The 25,601-nt window shown below is 35.2% G+C and overlaps 1 long non-coding RNA gene across 1 annotated transcript; it reads left to right on the top strand.

Moving 5' to 3' along the window:
* The first annotated feature begins 14,587 nt into the window (after positions 1 to 14,587).
* Positions 14,588 to 25,361, top strand: LOC144580664 (uncharacterized). Its single transcript, XR_013530604.1, has 2 exons — positions 14,588 to 14,683; positions 24,499 to 25,361. It is a non-coding gene; the product is annotated as an uncharacterized LOC144580664 (long non-coding RNA).
* Positions 25,362 to 25,601: the final 240 nt, after the last annotated feature.

Here is a 25,601-nt window from a genome sequence, read left to right on the forward strand (position 1 = left end):
CCTTCCTCAATATTTAAAAAAGAAAATAACAAAGAGAAGATTGTCACAAGTAATCTGGACAAATCCTATAAGGGCGAAGGGCTTTGCCTAAATAAACATAACAAAACAGGGTGGCATACGGTCATTTATGTTCTGTGACAAAGAAGGGGTTTGGGCCAGTCTCAAATGAGAAACATTTGGGGTGAGGTCAAACTCACACCTTATCACACTTTACTACCATATACGAGAATTATCTGGTTTAGTGTAATGGCTTGGGATGAAGGATTTAAACTGTGACCCTGAAATCTGCATAAAATAGATTCTTCTGAAAAGGATCTCATGCTATAAAAGAATCCACACCTTTCCTCCACCCGCCGCCTTTTGTTTTAAACAGATTTCTTTTAGGAAAGAAGACAGTTAGTGCAGAATCTATCAGAAGGCGTCTCAACCTGTCCTGCAGTCTCCAGCCAGGAACTCCCTGGAAGGAGGCCATGTAACTCATTATTTGTTAGGCCATGGCCTATTTTTTCCAGGCTGTTGTATAAGGCAAATCCATTGCCTCATTTCTCATAGCCTCTCTACAAAAGAAAAAAGCAGACAGGTCTTCCCAAACTCAGACAGAATATTGTGCACAGCCAAGTGGGCTGAAAAAGCATGCTGCCAAATTGGCTAACATAACTCCATGTATTGCTCTCTTTCCAGAGTTTCAGCAACAACAGAGATGCTGACCCCAAATAAATGCAAGAGAGGGCTCAGATGCTTCCTTTTGGACAGAACCAGGGCTCTAAAAAGCAAGCAAGAGATGCTTCCCTCAAGCCTCGGTGCTCCTCAGAATTATCACAGGGAAGTCTGGTCACCAATATTTAAAAAGAAAAAAAGAAAAATAAATCTGAGGCAGAAAAAGTTCATGTAAGATAGATAAATACTAAAATGGGCCAAAACATCACCACATATGGGACAAGTCAATTACACACACAGATGGGTCCTAGGTCAAGTCCTGCTGTTAAAGCATTTTCAACATTTCCTACAAGCATGTTATAATCATTGTAATCCTAATAAATAATTAACAATAGCCATCATTTATTGAGTGTTTACTAAGTTTCTGGCACTGTGATAAGGGCTTTATATGGCCTATCTAATTCTGAACACAACTCTGATATTATTCAAACTTACAGAAGAGAATATGGAAGTTCCAAGGAGTTCAGACACCTGCTCTAGCTGATCTCAGAACAGGCTGATTCTAATGTCTTGCTGCTACCTTGCTTCCAATATCATTCAGTTGCCTTTAAAATAAACAACTTCAGGTTTTTAATTTGCATTGTTTTCTTCAGCACTTACCATGTTTAGAGCAATGAACAATTATTACAAATAATATTGATGTAACTTTAGCCTTCAGGGAATTAAAATTTCTGAGATTATTGACAATAAGGAAAGAATTGAAACAGAATGACTACATGCCAGATATCTCTCATCTCCTAGTGGTACTCCTCGTCTACCCCAGCAGTTGATTCTCTCTCTCTCTCTTTCTCTCTCTCTCTCTCTCTCTCTCTCTCTCTCTCTTCCCCCCCCCACTTTCTCTCTCTCTCTCTCCCCTTTCTCTCTCATTTGTTTGATCACAGCAGTCCTTATGCCCATGCAACACAATGTGAAGGCCGACTCCCATCTGCCCGCTTTTCTCATAGACCAATAGAGAGGCATTCAGATTGTAAGGACCACATTCCCAGTAGCTGCAGGGCCTCTGGTGGTGGTCAGGAGATTGGAAACTCTATGGCCTCAAAACACTTTATCAAGTCATTCAGCCAGTGGCATTTCACATAATGCTACATGATTAAAGACCATGAAGGTTAAACATTCTAACCAGACACATATGTCTAGCAATGGTCTTTTGAAAACCCCCATTATGAGGAACCATCTGGACATTCCAGGTGATCTCCATGCCTACTGATGGGAATTTACTCCATCATACATAATCGTTTGGACAATCCAGCAGAGAGTGTATTTGATGGCCTCTTTTGTTTTAGCTTCTTTAAGAAGAGAGCCAAAGATTGACTTCACTTTCATCAAAAGAATATTAAGTTACACATAAAGAAGAATGTCCTGGTTCTTAAAGGGTGTTAGAATTTAGAACTTGTTCCTGAGCAGTGTAAAGATTCAGATTCCAACTGAGACTGAAAACTAAGAAAGATAACTCAGAGAATAGATGAAATCACAGAGGAGTAAGTTTTAGCTGCACTCATGGAAGAATTTTCCAACAGCAAGAACAGTGCAAGATTTGAATAGATTTCCTGGCTTTCAGGAACTGAGATAGCCATAAAATTAGATGTTAGTAATTATCTCTCTGGCACACTCCTTTATCAGAAGAGAAAAAGGGTCAGAAGGCTGGCAATGTGAAGACTGGACCCCAGACTCTCGGACTTCTGACACAGGACAGAGCATTCTCCTCAAAACAGGCCGGATATGTTAAAAGAGTGACTTGATAAATAACTGTTTGGAAGGGTGCAGTTATGACTCAATGTTTAGATGGGAGAAAGGGGGCCAAGTGTTATTTTAATTCTAACAGTTTAAGGTATTATGGCTAACGACTCAGGATAATGGTATAAGCCTGCTAAGTGACAATATAGTACATAAACTCAAGATCCCTTCCTCATCCTGAACATATATGGAAAGAGGCATCATCTTTGATAAAGAAAAATTCAGGATACATTCAATAAAAATACACTTTACAAGAGCAAACTTTTAGTAGTGATGAATATGTTCATATTCTTGATTGTGCTGATGGTGTCACAGAGAAATGCATATGTCAAAACATCACATTATATGCTTTAAATACATACAGTGTTTAAATGTCAGTTATACCTCAATACAGTGGTTAAAAATGTTTTAAAAAATCATTTCAGTAGAACACCATGTATAGAACACAATATATATGCTTATATGCAGATGATACCCAGATAATTTTATTCAATTATCTAAATAAACATTGTACTAATATCAATATTCTCTACACCTCCCTTTCAGGAAGTAATTTTTTAAACAAATTTTTGTTTTTTGCCTTGTGGTATAAGGTCTTCCGAAGATTATTTAATGTGATTGGAAACTGACTGATTTATGAAATGCAAAATGGTCTTAAATAAAAAGTCCCTGTAATGTAGAATGTTTTACAGTGGACCACAGCACTCATTTATTTAATATTTGAAGTTTGGATCCTTCAGAATGTATTTAACTCTGAAGACCCAGACTGTTTTGTGATGTACAATTGTACTCAATCAAAAATACAAGGGTCAGTTTGCAAAAAAGAGTAATTTAAGAGGATAAATGAGATTGCCTAACAAACAGATTGCCATGATTCAACTGAATTCAGCCAAGAGTTTTTGAAATCCTGTTCTTTGGCATTACCAGCTAAGCAGTACATTAAGCCTCCGAAGGATCAGCTAAACAATTCTGTATTGCTTTATTTCATTTTATATGAACATTTATATGTTACATTAGCAGTCATCAATTTGAGATTTCTTGAACAAATATAAACTCAGACCTTTTGGAAATCCAGGGTCTGATATTACTTTTGTAATATTAAAAGAAGGAAGAATTTAGGATTAAAGAGCATAGTCTTGTCAGGGTTTTGACACTTCATTCAAACATACATACCACGTTTTTACTATCCTTTCCTTGAAAAGTTATGTATATGACTCTGGATAAAAATTGTGACTGGATGGCAAAATATTGGCAGTGATTCTAGTATTTGCTAGAGTTAAACTTATCCTGACACTAGAATACTGAATATATCTAACATGTGACATTGTCAATTTCTACTTAAATTTATTTCTCTTTATATGCTAGATCTACTCAATTTTACCTACTTTTTCATTTGCATAAATTCCCCCCAAATTAGTTTTCACTGGCTATTACATCTGCTCTATTTTTTAAAAGATCTTGATTTTCCTAGCCCTGGTCAGATTTAACTATAACCAAAAGAGGATCTGACCTAACCCTGATAAGAAACACTGAATCAAACAGACAGTGAAGGCCCAGAATCATAGATTTGGATCCTGAAACACTTGATCTCAACTGCTTTGCACTCCACTCCTAGTTTCTTTCTTTCTTTTTTTTTCCTGAGTGCTACTGGTTGCCAATATTGCCAACATCTCCATTTATAGTGTCCCTTATCCTGCCAGTTTGGTCAAGGAGCCCATTCTCTTGATTCTTAGTTCCCTTCCCTACCTCCATTTTATTACACAATGCCCAGAGAGATGTGGGTTTCCTTAAGTTAAAAAAAAAATAGAAGTTAGATCATACCTCTCTCGATGTCTTCCCCACTGAGAAGCAGGAGGTAGATAAAGATGTATTTGATACATTAGAGTCTATTCAAAACACAGTCCAAAGCTTCAGGATTTCTGTAGCCACCAAAGAAGCTTACTCTGTGACAACTATAGAAGCTATGGCAGTTCATTCTATGGTTTTATAATTTTAAGAAGACAATAGTCATCATTATTACATTTCTATAATGACGTAACTTATGTTAGCAAGATGTTTTAATGCATTTGATTGTGCTTGTTTCTTTTGTTATTGCTTTCTTCCTTTTGTTATATATTACTATGAGGAGTAAGGATTAAATTATTCAGCAAGTTTTTTTCATATGTTTAATATCAGATGGCATTATACCTGACTAGAGCTATACCCCGATTTTTAGTTAACTAGTGATCCAAAGTATGTTGATAACAGACTTTTTCTCAATTGGTTTCTTTGCTTTTAAAATAAAAGAATAATTTAAAATAAATCAACTTTGTTCCAGTTTCTGATATTTCAAATAATAATTATATAGATGGGGACTCAAAATGTTTAATGTAACTGTAATGTCTAACCCAAGGCTACTACTAGACCTTACAAAAGTGGATACCTTATGCAGATACGCAGATAATGGTTTAATCATTTGCATCATCTCCTTCAAAATTGGTACACTTGCATAAACAATGACTCAAAAGCTATCAGCCAAACCAAAAGTGTACTGGTGTAAGAAGTGCTGAATGCTTCCATTATGCATTATTTTAGCAGAGGTAATGAATATTGTATGATCCTTTAATGGGGAGATAGTTTGTACTATTTTGGTGTCTATTATTCTTAGAGGATCCTTAAGTAATGTAATGGAGCTAAGCTTAAATGCTATTTTGCTGTTTAGGTCATTATTGTTCCTTTTTTGTCTGCACTTTGGATTAGATAGAATCCTGAAAAAGCAAGAAGACACTTTAAGATGTGACAGAATGTGCTAACTTTAAAGTAAATCTTTCCAAAGAGAAAGACAAAGCATTTTCACTTATGATTTCTAATTAGAATATAGGTGCCTGAAAAATGGCCAAATACTTGATTCCTGGGAAAGGCATCATAAATAAGCATTATTATAATCATATATTAGATGAGGAAATTTAGGGGATTATAAGACTAGGCAACTGCTTAGAACCAAATATATGTCTCTCTCTCTCTCTCTCTCTCTCTCTCTCTCTCTATATATATATATATATATATATATATATGTATAATAAAAAGGAAAGGGAATTAGACATTGAGTACCTAATATGTACTAGGAATTGATGTAACTGTTTCATAAATGAAATCTCATTTTGACCCTCCTCCATGTGGCACCTTTTCCAAGTACTACAACCTTACAGTATTCAAAGCTACTGTTACAGTCAGTTCAACCAAAAGGACAGTTTCCCAGTCATACCTCAACATGGTTAGCTACCTTCCCTATTGATATAGTTTGAATATTTGTCCCCACTCAAATCTCAGGTTGAATTATAGTCCTCAGTGTTGGAGGTGGGGCCTGGTGGGTTTGGGTTATAGGAGCAGATTTCTCATGGCTTGTGCTCCCCTTGTGATCGTGAGTGAGTTGTTTAAAAGCATAAGGGAGGTGGCTCTTTCATGTAATGGATAGTGCATTGGACTTCTAAAAGTGCGAGGCACCTCCCCGTGTCCTTGTTGTTGTGCCCACTATGCGATGTGCTTGCTTTCTCTTTGCCTTCTGCCATGATTGTAAGCTTCCTGAAGCCCATACCAGAAGCAAATGCCAGCATCATGCTTCTTATACAGCCTGCAGATCCATGAGCCAATTAAGCCTCTTTCCTTTACCCAGTCTCAGGTGATTCTGTATAGCAATGCAAGGACAGCCCAAAACACCTACTAATCAGACAAAAGCATTGAAGCAGCAATTACTTGTACTTGGAACCATGACTCACTAGGGAGCCTAAAGTCCTCTGAGTCTTACTAAGCTTGGAAACGAGTCCAGTGACATATGTTCTAGATATTCAGAAGTCTCCTTTTTTCTCTCTCCATCTCCACCACACAGAATTCTTTCCTCTACTGTCTTATTTTGTCACTGTCACATCTATCAATAGCTATGCAGATAATATTCACTTCAGTTAATTATTTCCTTCATTAATTGGTTCATTTTATCATCGAACTGTAATAACAATGTTTATTTAGGAGTTTCATCTTTGAAGATAGTGGATTAGTTAGTGTCTAAACAGTCACCTTCTTCCTAACAGCAAATTCATCTTGCTACACATGATTAAACTCTTTCTCCACCTGACTGTTGTGTGTGACCCCCAGTAGTGATCATTCTTTCCTAATTTGATTTTCTACATTTTCTAGAACTGGTTTGCTTATTCACTTTTACCAATATCCCTCCTTATTTACACAGAAGCAGATAAATTTGAATTTATATCCATAATTTATAGACAGCTATAAATTTAATATCAAAGAACACATTTATAGTTTAAAATTCTAATTTTGAAATAAAATGGGTACAGATCTCATTATGTTAATTTTTTCTTTGTATTACAACTACATTTTACATGCTTTATGTTACTCCAATTACTATTAGATTCTAACTATTGAGAAATAACTTAAAAATTTATTCATTTTATTTTGGCTGAAATCAAACTTTTGATATTCAACTTGTCACCATTAGATCTCTACTATGTTTAGAAATTTACTTTAGATGAATTTCTTTTTCTGATCTCTAAAATCATCTTTATTGCTTTCAGAGGACTTTTCTATAGTGGCCCAACATCTTGGTGTAAATTGACAGGAGGATAATTCTAGAAGCAGTTTTCATTTGGTGACAGTTTTTAAAGTAATGAACTGTTCTTTCTCTAGTCACTTGCTTTCCTTTTCTTAATGAGATTTTAAAATTCATTCTCATGTTCTTTTTGATCTCAGTGATTTTCTCTTTCCACCCCCCATGCTGCATATTTTCACTCTAAGCCATGTGTTTTAATGACAGTTTTCCCCAAAGATCTGGAAATTTTTTATTTTTTTATTGTAAGATTAGATTTTATTTAACTAAATCATAAAGGAACTTTTATGGTTCATTAGTCATCCTCCTCCCCTTTCCCTGTTTCTTATCCCACTCTGGCTTTAGGGAGAAGTAATATGCTAATAAGGATTATAATTACATAAGAATGCATGGGTAGAGTATGCTATTGCTGAGTGATGCTTACATATTATTTCTTTTGGGCTGGTGGCTAAAGCAGCATAGAGTGATTCCTTCATTTAAAAGTCCAGATATATCTACTAGTTATAGTTATTTTAGTAGTGACTAGCTCCCTGAAAAAAACACTTCCAGCCACTTCCCATTGCAAAGTAGCACACTGAATACAAATAAACTTATTACTGTGAATCAGATTCTCTATTTCTTTCATGTTTTGCTTTTCCTGTTGTTATTATTATTTTACCACAGGCATCTCTAGTGTTGAATTTTAATTCTTCAGAGGAGCTTTGATATATGCACACAGATATTTAATACTTATATTGAATAACCTCATAAAGCTAAAGTGTCATAAATTTAGTCCTAAGAATAATCAGAAAGAATCATGTCTGACAATTGGATAGCACCCACCTTGAGATCATATAGAAGAAGGTTTTATACATTCTTTAAAAAGTTTACAATATTGCTTGCAACTTTAAGTACCAATATACAAAAGATCCAGGGACAACTGAGCTATAACTTACTCAAATTTTAACACCATGGTTACATTGTACTTTGCTATTTCTTCATATCACTCCAAACAATCTTCACACATTTAACAGGGTCTTGAATTTTTTTGTTTGTTTGTTTTGTTTCAACTAAAGCAAATCCAGGAAATTTAGGTTACAGTTCGTTTGGTTTGATTACAAACATCTGTCATACATGAACTCGATACAGCTTACCTATGCCTTCACATTAGCACCCCATGGTAGCTGCATTGTCAGATAAAACTGACAATCAGATAAAACTCAATCATCCTGAAACATATTTAAAGCTTTGTTTTTATATTTTAGTATAAGTAAGCCCGCTGCATGTTTTTTAAATAACTTGACAATTTAAGCTTAGCAAAAGTTCTGTTTGGGGAGATAGTGCCGTGTAAGGAAACTCCCATTTTTACTTTACCTATTAAGTTTTTATTAAGGTGTTGCCAGTTCCAGTTCAGTTAAATAACGTTGTTTTTAATAAAAGTTTACATTATTGAAATTCAAAGTTAGTCATGTAAAATATATTGCTCAGTATTAGCTTTACTCCAGTAATAAAATATTCACAGTCACCCTGAGAAATGTGTTTTTGGATCCCCTGCAGAGAGAGAAAGAAAGTGAGGCTTAGAGAGGCTCAGTAACAGGCCAGGCAACACCAACTGCCATGCGGCGTGCTTGGATTTGATTCCAGGCCATTCTGAGTCCAAAGATATACGCCCGGGTTAAATGCAATTAATATCTCTGTTCTCTTCTACTCTTTTTATTTAACCTCGGAATGAAATAGTTACCATGTAAAAACCTCTCCAATGTGCTGAGTGAAATAGTCACCATGTAAAAACCTCTCCAATGTGCTGTCATCTATAGAGATTTCTCTTTTGTAAAATGTATTGAGGGGATGGATTCTTCTAGTTTCTTTTGCTGCTCCCATAACTTCAAAGCCTAGGTATGCTTTGCTGCTTAACCAAAATGCCTACTTATGCCACTAATACTAAATTTCCTTAGCATATACAGAGTGAGTTAAATGCTATCTAACCACTGTAGATCAATTTCAATAGGACAACAATTGCAGGCCTACCTACTGTTACTCTCTGCTTTTTATTTATTTATTTATTTTTAGCAAAGACAGCTAAATTTGAATTAAATAAAGGGCACTATTTTCTTTTCTCCTAGTTCATGAATGTATCCTTGATTTGTAAAAGGAGGTAAAAGAAAGTCAGCTGCCTGCCTATTGAAGATGGGATATAGCTGACTCATTTGGAAGCTTAATAAAAGGTCTTTTTTTAAAAAAAAAATGTATTCTATAAATTAGCTTGGTGATGATCTTGGGTGCAGGTGCTATCTTGGTACTTTCCAGATGCTTTTGTTAGAAGGCAAGAATGGATTTACAGTTACACAGTGCTCCATATCTGTCTTTCATGGTGGACATTTGGAGAAAAAACCTGTTAGCACTTGTTGGTTGGGAATCACCACAGAGCTTTCAGCTGTGGTTTCTAACTAAAGATACATCAGCAAGATGCCAGCTATTTGGTTCCTGGAAAATGTTTCAATGTTTTCATTCTGACATTGACATATAGATTTGAAATTTATTATTTGTGAGTCATAGGAAAGAACTGCATTTTTTAACTGTCCAGATAAAATTAAAACACAAACCTTATCCAGAAAAAGTAACTGAGACTTTCTTAGCCAATGAATTATTTCAACAGTTGGCCACTGAGGGAACAGGACAATGTTTAACCCATAATTATGCTTTGAAATTTGCCAACTGCCCTGTCCCTTTGATCACTCTAAAAAGAAATATGTTCTTGTCTTTTTGAAAGAGACCCAGATACAATGTGCTTTGGCTACAATCCCTATGCTTGGTCACCAGATTTATAAATGAAGTTGTTTAAAACGCAAAGAAATAAGAGGGGGAAAAAGCCGTCAGAAATTTAGAAAATAGTACCTGAAAAAGAAGAGTTCCTTATGAATAAGTTCTGTAAGAGAAAGACTCACAATATATGATATTTGTGACTCAAAGAAATTAGTTCACAGAAATATTACATGTGATTTTTTTGTGCCAATAAGGAAGAAGTTGACCACAAGTGTTCAAGAAAAAACTTTATTTATTTATTTATTTTGGTTTAAGAAAATTAAACTAACAAGAGGCAATTAGAAAGGAAATTTTGACATGTGCTCATATTTCCAGAAATGCTGAACTGCAAATGCTGTTGAAAGAGCATCAAAGGATGCTTAAGAGCAACAGAGTGTTTTCTCAGTGGAATACAATACACAGACGCAGACATTGTGAAGAAGCTCTTTGATTTAAAATCTCACTTTCTGGATGAAACATCATGAAAAGTCTCCAGTTTAACTCCTTGGTACCAGCCCTTCGTGGAAAAAATAGTTAAAACTTCAAAAGCCTTATTTTAGAATAATTTAATTTTTTCCTCACAGATTTAAAAACTTACAAGGTGAAATTAGTTAAACTTTAAAGTAGGAGAGACATAGAAGCCTGTTATAAGGGCCTAAAGTACCCCGAGGCAGTCTGGAAGCTACGTATTAAGCATTTAATGTCTCTGTAGCTTTCATTTATTTTTCTCCATTTTTCTTTGACCCTCGTCTGGATGTGTTTCCATGCTGTTCTTCTAATGCATATTTAAAATACAGCTCTATTGAACTTGGCAGCTGAGAGGAAAATCTATAGTATTACTGGCAAAAGATGTGGTTGACTAAACTGGTTATCAATGCATTCCCTCCACACTAAGGATCTGGGAGAGATTTTTCCAGAAGGAAAAAAAATGGCAGGGCTAAATGATTATATTCCTGGGTTATATCAGTGGGTTCCATTAAACATATTAGTTAAAATGTAGGTGATTTATGACTTATTGTTACTAAAGAACAATTAGAAGTTTCAAGGAAATTCTAAGAAAAGCATATTTTATTAGGTTTTTGGTAGCTATTGCTACTTAACAAATTACCCTAAAACTTTGCATCTTAAAACAGCAAGCTTTGTATAATAATACGTCGCAATCTGGAAGTCAAAAATATAGTGACTCAGCTGGGCAATTCTTGTGATACCTATGGTGTTGACTCGGTGCTATTCAGCCAGCATATGGGCTTGTTTGAAGGGTCCAAGACAGCTTTACTCACATATCTGATGTCTTGATTGGGGTGACTGGAGCACTGGATGTTGCTGGGACTTTTAACTAGAGTGCCTATCTGTGACCTCTCATAATGGTGGTCTCCGAATAGTCAGATTTCTTGCATTTGCGAAGAGAATCTTCCAATAAACAAATCTGAAACTTCTGGTTTCTTAAAGAGTACTGAGGCCCCAGATTGGCACACTAGCATTTCTACCATATTCAACTATCCAAAGCATATTCAAAATATAGACACATAAGTTATGAGATCTATTATTGAGCAGATATCCTTTTTTTTAACACATTGCTACTTCCATAATAACCAGACAATTAGTACACTTTATTAGGATTCTAAGTTGAGTAAAACAAGTATAAAAATCAATTCAGATATGAGAGGAAATCTGGATATGGCATAGGTATTGCATATTGCCTGAATATTAAATTTTTTAACTGAGATAATGCCATTTTCTCACACAACTGAGTGGTTGTGTTAGAAAATATTCCTATTGCTATTTTAAAGAAACATACTGAAATATTTAGAAATTAAATGACTATTTTGGGGATTTGCCTTAAAATACTTCAACAAAAAGTGGGTAGACAAAATGAGTGTGGCATAGCATTGGTGATTATTGATGTCAATGATGGGTATATAGGTTTCATTGTACTCTCTACTCTTGATTGTGTTTATACATTTTCCAATAAAGAAAAGAAGAAATGTTCTGTTGTTTTGTTAATGGGCATGTTTTATAATTGCTACTGATTGATTGCTTAATGGGAAATTTTTTTTTTTTTTTAGATGGAGTTTCATTCTTGTTACCCAGGCTGGAGTGCAATGGCGCGATCTCGGCTCACCGCAACCTCCGCGGTTTGGGAAATTCTCCTGCCTCAGCCTCCTGAGCAGCTGGGATTATAGGCACGTGCCACCATGCCTAGCTAATTTTTTGTATTTTTAGTAGAGACAAGGTTTCACCATGTTACCAAGATGGTCTCAATCTCTTGACCTCGTGATCCACCCACTTCGGCTTCCCAAAGTGTTGGGATTGCAGGTGTGAGCCACCGCGCCCGGCCCATGGGAAAATATTTTAAAAGTCCTAGCACATTTCTGAATATAAAGTCATTGTTGAGTCATTTTCAAATTATTATGCATAGGTTGTCTCAGGGTATAATTCTGGTTCTTGTCTACTAACAGACACCCCTGAGTCTGTTCTTAGCAGAAAATTTGTGTTCGTTTTCATCAAAAACATAATGTAATTTTCTTCACAGGTATTCACATATTCCATCACAAGATTTCTTGAATGCCTACTATGTGCCAGACATGTGCAATGAGGTAGAGACAGAGTTTTGAACAATAGCAATAAAACAGACCTACTTACTACCTTTAACGAGTTCACAATATAGTAAAACAGGCAAAATTTTTTTTAAAAACTCAACAATAAATTAACATTATCACAAACTTTGGTATGTGTTTTTTAGGAAAGGTCACATTATTTTGAGAGTAAGGGGACCTGACCTTACCTAGGTAGTTACTAGGACTTGACATACAAAGTAATAATTAATTTAAATTCAATAAAAGGAATCAGAGTCCATTAAAGGAGGAAATAAGCGATGGGTATATTTCAGGCAGAGAGAAGACTGTGTGTTAAAAAAAAAATTGTGACTGAAGGAAACACAGTATGTCAAAAAAACAAAAAAGCTGAAACAAGGCATTTGAGGCTAGAGTGCTGAAAGCCTGGGGGTTGGGAAGCCCAAAGTATAGTCGGGAGCTAGGTATATGGAGTCTTGTAGGTCACAATGGAGTTGTCTGTTCTCTTTTCCTTTCTTCCTTCCTCTTCTTTCTTTCCTTCCTTCCTTTTTTCCTCCCTCCCTCCCTCCCTCTCTCCCTCCCTCCCTCCCTCTCTCCCTCCCTCTCCTCCTTCCTTCCTTCCTTCCTTCCTTCCTTCCTTCCTTCCTTCCTTCCTTCCTTCCTTCCTTCCTTCCTTCCTTCCTCCAGGGTGGATTCAGGGTGAGACATGGAGACAGTTTAAGAGGTAAACTCAACAAAACTTGGTGATTGGTTAAATATGAAAAATGAAAGAGACTGAAAATTAAGTGCTTCCTGTTCACTAATAACCATTATCTCTTGCTTTAATAACACTCATTTTAACAGAAAAACATTTAAGTATACCAAGCACAGCTCTAAATGCTTTATCAATACTTTCCTGGTGGGGCGTCGTGGTTCACGCCTGTAATCCCAGCACTTTGGGAGGCTGAGGTGGGTGGGTCACCTGAGGTTGGGAGTTTGAAACCAGCCTGACCAACATGGAGAAATCCCATGCTACTAAAAATACAAAATTAGCTGGGCATGGTGATGCATGTAATCCCAGCTATGCAGGAGGCTGAGGCAGGAGTATCACTTGAACCCAGGAGGCAGAGGTTGCGGCGAGCTGAGATTGTTGTAACCGAGGGAGCATGAAATTACCACTGAGACAAAGACTAGGCCAAATTACAGGGTTTTTATTTCTGGCGGCCATGGAGGACTCATGTCCCTCTAACCCAAGGCCCTGAAAGGAGGGTGTTAAGACCTTTTATTCCTGTACACTGCCTCCTGGGTGGGGGTGAGGGTTAAGGGCTTTGGACATTCCAATTGTTACTTAAGTGGTTTATAGAAGTCAAGATAAGAGTTAGTTTATACATCGTCTGGGTAGGGTGGAAATTATAGACCTTAGTTACTTATTACAAGTTGCAGGGGCCAAGATGGCATGGGTTTGGACTGATTGCCTGTCACATTAGGGTTACAGAGAGCAGTTTCAATGGAAAGCTGTGGTATAGTCGAGGTATGCAGTTTATGGGGCAATTACCATGTCACAAGATCACACCATTGCACCCCCGCAACAAGAGTGAAACTCCATCTCAGAAAAAAAGAATACTTTCCTACAAAATATATGGGCTTATGCACATTTTCCATATGAAGGATCTAATACATAGAGAAGCAAAAATAACTTACTCAAGATCACACAGTTGTTAAATGGTAGAACAGAGATTTGAACCCAGGAAGACTGTCACAAGGGTCTGTAATTTTAGCTCCAAATCATGCTAGACCATTCAGGTTCATGGCCAACCACCTCAATATTCCATTTCTCAGATTACAACTTCTTTGCAGTTTGATGTGTTCTTGTAACTAATTCTGGCCAGTGGCATGTGAGCAGTAGTGATATATGCCACTGCTTGGATCATATATTTTATTCCCTGCTTTTCCCAATAAGACATGGTGAGCATTGGAGCAGCTCCCTTAAACCCAGAAGTGGACATTGTGTGCTAAAGGTAGCAGAGCTGGCTGAGCCAACAACCTGAAACCAGTTATTTAGAAACCATGTGAAAAAAAGAAACATGCTTCTGTGTTATTTATTTACCCTACACCAAATTAGGGACTATTTGTTACAGCATGTTAAGCTCTCCCCTACTTAATGTATGAATCTGTCATAGAAAACTTCTCTTTTTCTGGAGTACAGAAACGGAGGCATGAGGGAACCATTCACTAAGAAGAAAAATGCAAAAGAGGGCGAGTTTGGAAAGGGGAAGCATTCATGGAGTTATTTATAAATTTGGTAAGTTAAAATGACTTTAAAGCACTCATGTAATAATGTTGAGTACATAGCTGTATATTTGGGTATGCAGCTGAATAAAAAGAGATACAGCTGAACACATACTTAAATTAATTATTACAGTTTTAATACCTGCTTCATATCAAGTGAAAAAATATAAATTGTTCCAAAATAGCTTGTAATAATATCAAGTGCTAAAGGGTAGTTTCTTGCTGAATTTTATTAACTTCTAACATTTATCTAAATATACAGTTTAAAATTATGAATGTTTGAAATAGAGTATCCTATTTCATTTTATATTTGTGAATAAACACTTGTTTCTAAAAAGCTAGCCTCTGAAAAGCTAGTTTAGTAATTTATGTAAAAAGAATTCCCTGATTCAGAAAGATTAGTTTATTGGTAATTATATGAGTTATCTACTGATGCATAACAAATTACTCCCAAAACATAGTGAGTTTAAACAGGAACCTTTATTATCTCACAGTTTGTGTGGCTCAGGAATCTGGGCACAACTTAAATGGGACCCTGAGGCACAAGGTCTATCAGGAGGTTGTCATCAAGCTATAGGTCACATCTCAAAGCTCAACTGGGGCTCAAAGATCTGCTTCCAATCTCTTTGAGTGGTTATCAGAAATCTTTAGTTCCTTGAAGCCTGTTGAATTGAGGCACTCATTAGTCCCCATGCTACAGGGGCCTTTCCACAGGGATGCTAGCAACATGGCAACTTGCTTCCCCCAGCATGAGTAATGAGAGAAAGAGACACTGCAGAAGGAAGGTACAGACTCTTTAAAACCTTCCTTTTTTAGAATTATGGATGTGCCATCCCATCACCTCTGCAGTATTCTATTCATTAAAAGTAAGTCTATAAGCCCAGCCCATTCAAGGCGAGGAAATTATAAAAGGATTGGGATATCTGAGACAGAAATTATTGGAGGCTATTTAGAGGCTGACTGCCATAGTAATCAATAATGAATCTAATGAATCAAGAAGAAATTCAGGCCAGGCATGGTGGCTCATACCTGTAATCCAAACACCTCAGAAGGTCAAGCCAGGAGGAATTGCTTGAGCACAAGAGTATGGGATCAGCCTGGGCAACAATGAAAGAACCTGTCCCCATAAAAATAAAAATAAAATAATTAGCTGGGCCTGGTGGCATGCACCTGTGGCCCAGCTACTCAGGATGCTGAGATGGGAGGATCACTTGAGCATGGGAGGTTGAGGCTGCAGTGAGACATGATCATACCATTGCACTCCAGCCTGGGTAATGGAGTAAGATCCTGTCTCAAAAAAAAAAAAAATTCAAAACCTCAATGTATGAATAACAAGCAGTGAAATCAAAACCATAATAAAAAGTCTCCAAGAAAACCACAGGCCGGTATCCCTGATAAACATTGATATACAAATCCTAGATAAAATAACTAGAAAACCAAAATCAATAACACATTAAAAAGATCATTCATCTTGACCAAGTGATATTTATCCCTGGGATGCAAGGAAGTTTCAACATTCACAAATTAATCGATATGATACATCATATTAACAGAATGAAGGACAAAACCATATGATTATTTTAATTATTTCCAAAAAAGCATTTGATAAAATTCAACATCCTTTCATGATGAAAATCCTGAAAAAAGTGGATACAGAAGGAGCATACCTCAACACAATGAAACCCATATGTGACAGACCCACAACTAGTATTATACTGAATGGACAAAAGACGAAGCCTTTCCTCTGAGATCAGGAACATGACAATGTCTCCACTCTTACCACTGTTATTCAGAATAATACTATTGGAAGTCCTAGCTAAAGCAATCAAACAAGAGAAAGAAATTAAGAGCATCCAAATTGGAAAGGAAGAAGTCAAATTATCCTTTTTTTGCAGATGATATAATTTTACATTTTTTAAAAATGGAAAGACTCCACCAAAAAACTATTAGAATTGATAAACAAATTCATAAAGTTGCAGGATATGAAATCAACATACAAAAATTAGTAGCATTTCTATATGCCAACAGCAAACATTCTAAAAAGGAAATCAAGAAGGTAATCCCATTTACAACAACCACGAATAAAATTAAATACCTAGAAATTAATTAAAAAGGTGAAAGATCTCTATAGTGAAAATTATGCAACACTGATAAAAGAAATTGAAGAGGACCTCCAAAAAATGGAAAGATATTTCATGTTCACACTCATGGATTGGAAAAATCAATGTTATTAAAATGTCCACATTACCTAAAGCAATCACTGTAAAACTTATCAAAATACTAATAAAGTTCTTCACAGAAACAGAAAAAGAGTATCCTAAAATTTACATGGAACCAAAAAAGACTCAAAATAGCCAAAGCTATCCTAAGAAACACACACACACACCCCTGGAGGAATCACATTACCTGACCCCTCAAATTATAATGTGGAGCTATAGTAACCCAAACAGCATGGTACTGGCATAAAAAACAGACACATACCCCAATGGATCACAATAAAGAACCCAGAAACAGATCCATACATCTACAGTAACCTTATTTTTAACAAAGTTGCCAAGAACATACATTGGGAAAAGGACAGTCTCTTCAATAAAATTTGCTGGGAAAACTGAATATTCTTATGTAGAATAAGATTTTGCCACATACAAAAAATCAAATCAAAATAAATAAAAGACTTAACTATAAGATATCAAACTGTGAAACTCCTACAAGATATTATTGGGGCAACTCTCTAGGACATTGGACTAAACAAGGATTTCTTGAGTTATACTCCATAAACACAGGCAACCAAAGCAAAAATGGACAAACGAGATCACACCAAGTTAAAAATCTTCTGCAGGGCAAAGAAAACAATCCACAGAGTGAAAAGACTGCCTGCAGAATGAGAGAAAATATTTGCTAACCATCCATTTGACAAGAGATTAATTATTAGAATATATAAGGGGCTTAAACAACACCAGAGGGAAAAGATCCAATTTTAGAATGAGCAAAAGATCTGAACAGACATTTCTCAAAAGAAGACATGTAAATGTCAAACAGATATATGAAAAGGTGTTCAACATCACTGCTTATCAGAGAAATACAAATGGAAACTACAATGTGATATCATCTCACAGCAGTTAAAATAGCTAATATCCAAAAGACAGGCAATAACAAACACTGGCAAGGATGTAGAGAAAGGGAACCCACATACACTGTTGGGATGGTGAGAATTTAAATTAGTATAGCTACTATGGAAAACAGTTTGGAGGTTCCTCAAAAAACAAAACATAGAACTACCATATGATTCAGCAATCCCACCTCTAGGTATTTACCCAAAAGAAAGGAAATCAGTACTTAAGAGATTGCACTCCCATGTTTATTGAAGCACTATTCACAGTAGTCAAGATTCAGAAGCAACATAAATGGCCATCAACACACAAATGAATAAAGAAAATACACATATGCCAATAGAGTACTATTCAGCCAAAAAAAGAATGAGATTCTATCATTTGCAGCAACATGGGTAGAAGTGAAGGTTATTATATTATGTGAAATAAGACAGGCACAGAAAGACAAAGTTAGCATGTTCTCACTTATTGTGGGAGCTAAAAATTGAAACAATTGAACTCATAGAGATAAGAGAATGGAAGGATGGTTACCAGAGGCTGGGAAGGATAGTAGGAGGGAGGGGCAGGGGGGAATGGTTAATGGGTACAAAATATAGTTTGATGGAGTAAATAAAATCTAGTACCTGATAGCACAAGAGGGTAACTGCAGTCAACAATAACTTAACATACATTTAAAAACAACGGAAAATATAATTGGATTGTTTGTGACATAAAGAAAGGATAAATGTTTGAGGGAATCAATACTCCATTTACCCTGATGATCACCTTATGCATTGTATGCCTGTATCAAAATATCTCATGTACCCATAAATATGTATACCTACTACGTATCCACAAAAATTTAAAAAGCATGATCCTAATAATATTAGTATAGATTTACAGGCTTAATTAAATTCTCCCTGTTTCCAGTTTTGAACAGTTTCAATCAATACTAAATTTGTATGTACATACACACGTATTATGGTAGGCATTTTGTAGAATACAAAAATAAGTCATGGGACATGTCCTTTAATAGTTTCTGCTAAAATATGTAGGCTACTTACTTCACAATTTGAAATTTTGTGTTACTTTTTGAGCTCACGTAAGGTATAGATAGGTACAGATATAGATATATAGATAAGATATAGATATACATGATATAGATATGTGTGTGTATATATGTAATTATACACACATAAATATACACTTTCCATATGACAAAATGGGGTGTGAGAAAGAAAATACTATATTTGTGTTACATAAAAATACATTAAATAATGTCTTAATATTTATTCTTAGAACATTTACAATGTCAAATATAAATACTTACATCATATTTAAGAATTGATGGTTTTAGCAGTCACCAGTAAACATTTTTTTCTTAAGAAATGGGATTTAAATTTTTTATATAAGGATAAAGAATATAAAACACTTTTATATTTCATATATTTACAATAAAATTCAGGGGGGAGTAATGATAAACCTTTGCAAAGTAAAAATTCATTGTAGAGATGATCCCATTTGTTAAGTATTAAGATTAATAAAAAAGCAATTAAATTAAGATAATTAACACAAAATACAATATTCCATGCTCAGTAGGGTTACTCTATACTGGTTTGTAATTGAAAACTGACATCTTCTTAACCAGCATACTAACTAGGGGCTTTCATTTTATCTTGAGAAGATTACATATTAGTATAAATACAAAGACTAGAAAACTCTTTCTAATTGCACAGATTGCTTCTGTAATATCATGTCAGTTTCAATGTTACATAAAGATAGAGCAACAAGGCTAAAAAATTAAAATAAACAACCATTGTACTGCTGGGGAAAAGTCTATAAAAAGGGCATACTGCGTCCTCCACTAAAAAAATTTTTTTTTAAGTTTCAATTCATTATTGATCAACTAATTTCCATGGTATGAATTGCTGTAAACTATTGACGTAGGTAAAAGGGAACAGATAAATACAAATGTTTAAATAAATGATTGTGCTACTCTGATCCAGATATAAAGCATTTCCTATATAATTGTTTTAGTTTATTCTGCATATCAAATTTGTATACATATTATGAGAGAGTACATAGGAGCTATCTTATATATCAGCACTGTTGTCAAAATGTGTAGTCTATCAGCAGTCATATTTAAATCATTTTCCTACAATTTAAACAATAATCAGTTAGAAATAATTGAGTCAGTAAAGTGTTAATTCATTAGATAGAGTTAACTGAATAGGCAAAAGATTCTTGGGTCAATAGAGAATTTCTCATATTTTGTCTAAGATGAGCAAAAACTAATTGCAGCATTTTCTGATATATAATATCCACTATTCATTCATCAAGATTCCAACAAACATTGGTTAAACTTTTCTTATGCAATGGATATTGTTGTAAGCATTCCGTGGGATACAAGAATAAATAAAAAGGTAAGTATAAAGATAATATAAGAAGTGATGCTTGAAGCATGCTACTGATAATGTCATAACCTAATCTCAAATAGTGCATAATACAACATGAGCATTATTTATTTCCCAATTTGAAACTTATATTACTTTTTTGAGCTCAGATAATAAACTATTAAGGAAATTTCCCTGCAAAAGTCAGCATCTTTCTTTTCCCTCTGCTAGAAATCATGCAAAAGGCTCAATGATAATAAAGACATTTTAAACTGCATTTTCAGGGAAACTAGAAAGCAGAATTGAAATGTATGTATTGAGCAGGAGCTACATATAAGAAATTGCAGGAAATAATGTGAGAGTTATAAAATTGATCAGTGGCAGCATATTTCACAGAGCACCAGCACAAGTATATTTCCTGATGGTGAGTGGCTCACTGTGAATTGTGAAATTATATCCCCCTTTTATTGCATTAATAGAGTGGGAACTGGTCTGAGCAGTACTGATGACAAGTCTGCCCCCGTCCCTATCCAAAGCCATTTGGATGAAGAGAACATAGGTGAGAATGTTACACAAAAACTCTCCCAGAGGAGACATGTTAGCAACAAGAAATTGAGAGAGATATCTGTCAGCAGAGAAAAGAAAACTTGGACTTGAAATCTAGAAGATACTCTGGAATATCTTACCCTACAGAAACCTCATTAAACAGTAGCCTCTATTGCATTAGACTAGAAACACAAATAGAGAACTCAGGTAAGAGATGTCAAGAAAGATGTGGGCTGAGTTTTGTTTGATCTGTCTTACCTAAGGAAAAAAAAGTAGATAATATAAATGTTTGAAGAAATACAGGGAATAAAGACCACAAAATAGAATTGTTGCTATAAAAATATAGTAAGATGGAGAATAGAGAAGTAAAAAATGAAAGATAAAGACAAAAATAGTTTAAATTGTTAGCTATTTAAGTTAGGTAGTATATGCATAATTGGAGTCCCTGTTAAAGAAAGCAAAATAGGAAAAGCAAATAATGGAAAAATATATAGAAAGGTATAATTTTTAAAAATTCATGGACAATCACAAAAGAACAAATATGGTATGATTACACTTATATGAAATAAAAGAATCACATGTGTATAGAAAGAAAATGGTGGATGGTGGGTGCCAGGTGCTGCGAGGACAAGGAAATGAAGAGTTATTGTTGGCCGGGCGCGGTGGCTCACGCCTGTAATCCCAGCACTTTGGGAGGCCAATGCGGGTGGATCACGAGGTCAAGAGATCGAGACCATCCTGGTCAACACGGTGAAACCCCGTCTCTACTAAATATACAAAAAATTAGCTGGGCATGGTGGCACGTGCCTGTAATCCCAGCCACTCAGGAGGCTGAGGCAGGAGAATTGCCTGAACCCAGGAGGCGGAGGTTGCGGTGAGCCGAGATCACGCCATTGCACTCCAGCCTGGGTAACAAGAGCAAAACTCTGTCTCAAAAATAAATAAATAAATAAACAAAAGAGTTATTGTTTAATGAGTATGGAGTTTCCGTTTGGGAAGATGACAAATTCTTGAGACAGATGCTACTTTTGATTGAGCAACCATGTGACTTGACTTAATGTCATTGAACTGTGTACTGAAAAAGGTTTAAAATGGTAAATTTTACGTTATGCATATTTTGCCACCAAAAAAAAAAAAAGTTCATGAAAGAAGAAAAGACTTGACTTTTCATAAGAAAAAGGATCACCTTCTGGTATAGAAAACTGACTAGAGCAGGCCAAGACACAGTCTATCAAAAATATTGGACATTAAATATAAAGACACAGGCAATATATTAAGACACTTGTAAAGGGGAAAACAGATAGGTCTAGCCTCAGATTTCTCTACAGAAATTGTCAACACCAGAAGTCATTGGAGCAATATCTAAGACAGAAAGCATGAACCCAGTATTTTATATGCAGACAAACCATACTCAAGTAGAAAGTTACAGATCATTGTTATAAACATTGAAAAAACAGAATTTTATTCCCAAGGGACCTTCTTAAGACAAACACTAGAGAAAGAGACTTCACTTCTTCAGGAAATATTGGTAAAAACGTGACAAAAGAACTGGCAGAAAACTTTGAATATGTTTGACTGTAAAATAAATGTGATGATTATGGTTAAGTCAGAGAAGGCAAAGGTATATTCTCTGACTATAAAGAAATAATAAAAAGTAGGAAGGAGAAGCTAGGAAAAACTGAAAGAAGAATAATTTTCTGAATTGCTCATCTTGGAATCAAAGATCATTTACAGTTGACTAACAAAATACAAATAAATAAAAAATATATTTTTAATGGTATACATTTATATTTTACCTAATTGTCACAATAATGCACAAATTCAATAGTTAAAACCATAACTAATTCTCAAAAATTTGCGGTTTGGCTGAGCCTCAGGTGGCAAGTCTGTGGCTCCAAGTCTTTATATGGCTGTAATTCTTTTGGAGATAGAGACTAGCTAAACAGGCACAATTTTATGCTTATGATAGAGGCTCAAGAGATCAAGTGGAAATACACAGTGCTTCTTGCTTCTTAACATTGAAATGACCCTCACTTTTCTGAGCTCATCTTTTTCTGGTAGTATTCTCATACATAACCAAAAGCAACCAAAGTATGCTTCTGACATTCTTCCTGGAACTGTCTTGCTCAACCTTCCATTCTGCCTGGAATCACAAGAGGATTGGCCACATTTTATAATTTTCTACTTAAAGTAAGTAAACTTTTCACTGTTGACATTTTATAAATTTTTAACTTTTGAGTAGAGTGGCTTTACAAAAAATTTAAAGATTAAAAAACACTATTTAGAGAGCTAGCATGATTTGGGGAAACTAATTGAACCATGAAACAGAATATTTGCGATTTGGTTCAGATCCAGTTACTAACTTGCTTATGACTGTAGAGGAGCCACTTAATCCCCTGAGCTTAGTTTCCTGATCTGTAAAAATGATGGGGTTGGATTAGGCAGTCTTCAAGTTTCTTCCTCCTTGAATATTCGGTGGGTCTATGATTTAATACAGTGTTCACCAAACTGTGGCCTAGGAAAATAGCTTTGGAGTCTAGCCATTATTCAACATTTTTATCAGCACTCCCGTCCTCTGCTTTCCTGAAACACACAGATAATGAATAACTGTTTTCCCAATCCTAAAATTATATAATTCAAGTCCTGTAAAGGATAAATATTTGGAAACTCAAGAAACAGTATACTTTCAAAGGAATTCAAAACAAAATGATGACAGAAAAATTCCCTAAAGGACTTACACTGAGCCACCATTTTATCTTATTATTTATTTATTTTTGAGAAATATATTTTTATATTTTTGAGAAAATATAAAAAATATTTTATTTATTATATCTTGCTCTGCCACCAAGGCTGAAGTGCCATGGCACTATCTTGGCTCACTGCAACCTCTACCTCTGGGTTCAAGAGATTCTCCTGCCTCAGCCTCCCAGGTAACTGGGATTACATGCGTGTGCCACCATGACTGGCTAATTTTTTTTTTTTTTTTGTATTTTTAGTAGAGACAGGGCTTCAGCATTTTGGCCAGGCTGGTCTTGAACTCGTGACTTCCAGTGATCTGCCTGCCTCGACCTCCCAGAGTGCTGGGATTACAGGCGTGAGCCACCACACCTGGCCTGAACTGTCTATGATGAACTGTCATCATAGAAATAGTAATGAAATCATGAACATATTTTAACATAAATTTAATATAAATCTATAAAAAGTATCTTTTTATTCATCTATAGATTGCAATTTGGAATTTGAGTAAACCCCAGGAAATTTTTTGTTCATTGTAAGATTAAGCTCGATTAAAGCTGAGAGTGAAATATTTCTTCCCTCTCTGTGGTCTAGCAATTCATGATTAACATGACTTATGTTAATCTTACAGTTATATATATACATTCTGTGTCCTATCTCTGCATCTTACAGAAAGTAAAATCCCACTTACTTACTCTCAATAACTTCCACACACACTACAGCACTGTGTACACATATGTGCTCTAATATGGTTCTATTTTGACTGACCTGTGATATGAGGAAGCAGATGAGGTGGCAGGGAAGATGTAGCCCTCTTAGATGATGAAGAATTGTAAATTATCTTGCATTAATGTAAATGAACAAATGAAGAAAATAGACAAAGTAGGCAAAAGAAGTTTTCTTCAGTCTGTTATGGTAGCAGCCCTTTCCAAAGTGAATCAATATCCCAAGTATGAGAACCTATATTTATACAGTGAAAATATCTGCAAAATCAAAAATATAACAGTGGAATTTTCGCTCTCCTATCCAAGGAAGATTTGATACCCAAATATTTCCCTTCACAGGAAGGGAAGGATGACTGTGCCTCTGTCTCAAAATGCAGATTGAATGAAGCTGTGGAGACTAAGATTGCAGCATTCGATGAAATCTCCATACATCACCTGGACACATGGACTACGCCTGGCTGCTGTGGCATTTTGGTAGTGTCTGACTACATTTCTTCTTTCATTAATCTAAGTGTAATTTTTGTTTTCCACAGGAAGTTTCTGGAAACCATGATTTTTCTCATCTAAGAAACGATAGAACTCTTTTTAAATCTTGCACTGCAGTCAGAATCAGTATTCCTTAAATAAATGGTCTCACCCAGTCTCAAATCTATATGATTACATCATCCTTGTTCCCTATACATGAAAGTATGTGTTTTGTAATTTTTTTTAAGTCAGTATCTCCTATGAAGCTGTATAAACTACTAAAATCAGAGTGGCAGAACTGACTGTTTTTTTTCCAGCTGGAGAGGGATCATGTTAATACAAACAAGACTCAGTTAGGGCAATAAAACTCCATCTCACTTCTTTGTGGGTCTGAAACAGCTGCTTTACTATGTGGGCCAAGAGAAGTTTGGGTGGCTCTACTCAGAGGAATTCTGTCCTAATTATCCTCAATCATCATGGATATCACCTGTTTTGATATCCATGATTCAAAACTGGTCTTACTTCTTGATGAATTTTCTATTACAGAATTTGTGTTTGCATGAAGCACATCAATGATACATGAAGTGTATATGAATATTACTTTATATGTGTCTTCTCCAATCTTTTTTATTGTGTTAAATTACCATATTATTCCTTTGTAAAACCTATTACAATTATATCCAACTATAATAATGTATTATATTATTAAAAGCAATCCCAAAAATGCAGTACTATAATAATATTTTATAAATTATTTTTTCTTCTCTCAAATTACCTAAGATTTTCACTGACTAAAAAAGTGCCTCCATTTGCTTAATTATATATATTTTTCTCTTGCTTTCAGCTTTCAGGCATTATAAAATTGAACTAGAAAATATCATTATTTGGATTAACAGCCTTGTAGAAAAATGTTTTAAAATATTATAATTTGGATTAGATGTTTTTGGGAAACTGAAATCCCATGAATTCGCTCCTGA

The sequence above is a fragment of the Callithrix jacchus genome, chromosome 21, assembly GCF_049354715.1.
Source record: "Callithrix jacchus isolate 240 chromosome 21, calJac240_pri, whole genome shotgun sequence".
NCBI classification, from domain to species: domain Eukaryota; kingdom Metazoa; phylum Chordata; class Mammalia; order Primates; family Cebidae; genus Callithrix; species Callithrix jacchus.